Here is a 3,447-nt window from a genome sequence, read left to right as displayed (position 1 = left end):
GACATCTTCAACTTGACCCAGTCTGTATTTCCTGTATTCTTGAAATTACAAAACTACAAAAAGGAAAGAAAAGAACTCCTTGAAAAAGAAAGCACCGTGACATCTATGGAACAAAACGCGCTGATGACTTCAGGTGCTTGCCTGTGTGTCAGGGAGAAATGTGGTCACTGGCTTGGTCACTAGTCACCGTTCCCCTTCTCCACGTGGCTAGCTAGATGGCTTTACATACAAGTGCATGTGTGTATATTTTCTTCTTATGTTTGCTTTAGCTGGCCTGGAGTGCTAGCACAGTGGGTAAGGCATTTGCCTTGCATGCGGCCGGCCCAGGTTCGATTCCTTCGTCCTTCTCAGAGAGCCCGGCAAGCTACCAAGAGTATCCCGCCTGCATGGCAGAGCCTGGCAAGCTCCCCGTGGTGTATTTGATATGCCAAAAACAGTCACAACAAGTCTGACAATGGAGACGTTACTGGTGCCTTCTCGAGCAAATCGAGGAACAACGGGACGACAGTGCTGCGACAGTGCTACAGTTGCTCTGGCCACCTGTGGTCTGCTTGCAGATAAGTCAAGTTCTCCCCTCTTTCACGTTCTCATTCCATCTCTCAAAGTCCTGTCTGCTTCCCTTGCAACAGCACCAGCTTCCGACCCCCGCCCTCTCCGCAGACAGCCCCCAGTCCGCGTGCACGTGACTTGTGCCTCACTTCTGGACAGATCTGCATCCCCTCCCCCAGGGTTCCCTGAGGTCTGCGTGGCCCCCGCGAGGCAGCAAGGGATAGACGAGACGAGGACGAGGCGCTCCCCTTCCCCTCGACTGTCCCTCCTCTGGCCTCGGGCGGATGTCCCCTTCCCGGGTGCTCAAGCTCTCCGTGTGGCCTTGGTGCTGGAGCTCGGGGCTGGCCTCCCCGGCCCTGGTGGGCTCACCCCACATGCTTGAGTGCACGTGCCCTTCGGAGGTCTCCCTCACCCGTCAGCCTGTCCGCGTGTCGTGCTCCCAGGGAGGCTCTGCCGGAGGACCTTCTGCAGGTGTCCCCTCCCGTCCCCCAGACTTGCTGTGGCCGCGTGGCGCCTGCACGCTTTCAGCCACAGAGCTGCCCGCTTGGCTCACACGCTCCTCACGCAACGCGGGCCAGACGCAGGCGGCCTTGGGGACTGCCTGAGCCCACCCAGAGTGCAGAGTGCACACGCGTGGCTCCTTGTTGCGTGCGTGAGCAGGTGTGTCCAGAGACGCTTCAGCGTCAGGTGGGGGTGCTGGGACGGCTCGGACTCGGAGCTGGGGCTGTGCCACACCTTTGAACACAGGCCCTTCAGGAAAGATCGTTTGGGGCGATTTTCTGTGAGTTGCTTCAGTATGAGTCCTAAAACTAAATTGTTTGGAAAACCTGGCTACTTAACGTGAAAGTTTCATCTGTTGCCAGTGTCCCTGTGTGTTTGTGGGAGCTTGAGCAGGTGATCTAAGGAGCATGGAAATCTCGTCACTGACACCTGAAATCGCCTTTCCAGGAAAGCCTGAAGTGGAATGCGGAATCCTGGCTGTTTTTCCAGGCCTTCGGGAAAGGGGAGGTGGTGAGGGGTGAGCGGGCCTCACACTCGCTCCCCGCGCTTCTGCAGACGCAAGTGTAATTGTGTGGAAGGTGAATTGATTGCAATTAACCTCGGGACTCACCCTCAGGCTGGGCTTCTGCCTCTTGTTCTAGGAACGTGCCACCAGGACCATAACACAGGGCTGATGAATACATATATCATACAGTGAAACACATATATTATGGGATAAAGCACATAAATCATGGGGAAAAACATGCATTATACCGAGATGATCAAATTATAAATGAAGCACATAAATCATAAGATTACACTGTTGAATTGTATCAGGAAACATAAATTATATAGTGAAATCCCAGGGTCATGGGAGGGTCCGCTGAATAATGAAAAGAGCCCCCGTAACTTCAGGAGAATGAGTAACTCTGTAGAAAACCCACCGTGCGTTGTGTGGGGTGTTGCAGGGTACGGTCTTGTCTCCTGCATGTGCCACCCGTGGAATTATGGTGGCACAGGGCGAGGGAGGGGAACCAGAGAGTCCAAGAACCCAGCTCAGGTGGTGATAAAAGCACATTAGAAAAAGCTGACCTTTGAGATATCAGGACCATCCATTACCAGGCGTCAAGTGGAACCGGAAAGGAAGCCAGAACTGAAATTAGCTGCAAATACCAGGACAGTGATTCATTCTAAAAATGAAGAATGTCCTAAATCTCAAGAAGATTCTAGAAAGAGAGGCGAGGCGGAGGGAAGCGGGCTCGCTCGCTCTGACCGTAACGGGCAATTGGGATGTGGATTGATTGGCTGCATTTTCCATGGAGGAGCACAAACATTAATTTCGTATCATGCACGCGGGAGGGCTCGGCTACTGCCACGGGGAACCGTTTCTCATATCAGTCTTTGTTTTCCTCCGTCTCTGTCCCCTGGCCCACACGTTTGTGAACAGGAAGAAAGAAGCGCAATGTGGGAGACTTGCTCAGCTTAGGGGGACCCCCCCCCCCGCCAGCAGCAGCTTGGAGGAGCAAGTGTCCTGAGTCCAGCTCCCATATGCCACCCGGAGACAGGACACGGCCGGGCGGGTGGGCCGGGGCATTCCTGCAGTGAATCAGGTCCCAGCCCGGGCGGGCGGGATTCACAGCCGTTCCCAGCGTCGTGAGTTAGGGCTGTGGTCAGGTCCGGCTGTACCAAGGGACTCCTCCGTCATAAACAAAGTGTTTGACCCGCTCTGTTCCCCCGGGCTGCAGGGAGCCAGGACTAACTGAATTTACACAGTGGGAATTGATAGTGCGTCGCTGACCCGGGGGCAGGGCCCTGACTCACATCCTATTTCTGCCTTTCCCTGGCATTTGTTACTGCAGATGGGGGAGACGGTGTCAGAGGTGCCGCTGGTCCTAGGCTACAATTGTGTCAAAAGGCAAGCACTAAATTTTATTTGAAGGGAAGCAATAAATTGACAGTACCGCCCCCCGCCCCCCCTCACATACACCACCAGCCTTCCCCAAACATCATATTTCAATCTCTCACTGTTACTCCCATTTTGCACCAGGTAACACATGGTAGGGATAAAAAGACAGAAATGCTGCTAATTGTCTGTACGTAATTGGAGAAGAAACTGCCGCGTCCACGCCACGCAGACCGGCTTTGTTTTTAAAGGCAACTGACTGCAAAATAATAGCAACGGAAGAATTGCAACGCGGTCATAAAGGTTTAATTTGTGACGGCATCTAGTTATTTGTAAATTCAGCTCCGGCCTGCGAACCAAAACAGGACTGTCCCCCCCAGACATCCGTGAATGGTGAAATCTGCTGGATAGAAGGATAATCATTTTACGCTATGATCTATGCGTTTCATTAGTTGAGGTACACATTTTGCGATAATAAATGGGCTTCGGTAAATGATCTATGCATTTCTTCCCGA

Source organism: Sorex araneus, chromosome 6, assembly GCF_027595985.1.
Source record: "Sorex araneus isolate mSorAra2 chromosome 6, mSorAra2.pri, whole genome shotgun sequence".
Classification (NCBI taxonomy): domain Eukaryota; kingdom Metazoa; phylum Chordata; class Mammalia; order Eulipotyphla; family Soricidae; genus Sorex; species Sorex araneus.
This window is presented reverse-complemented; position numbering follows the sequence as displayed.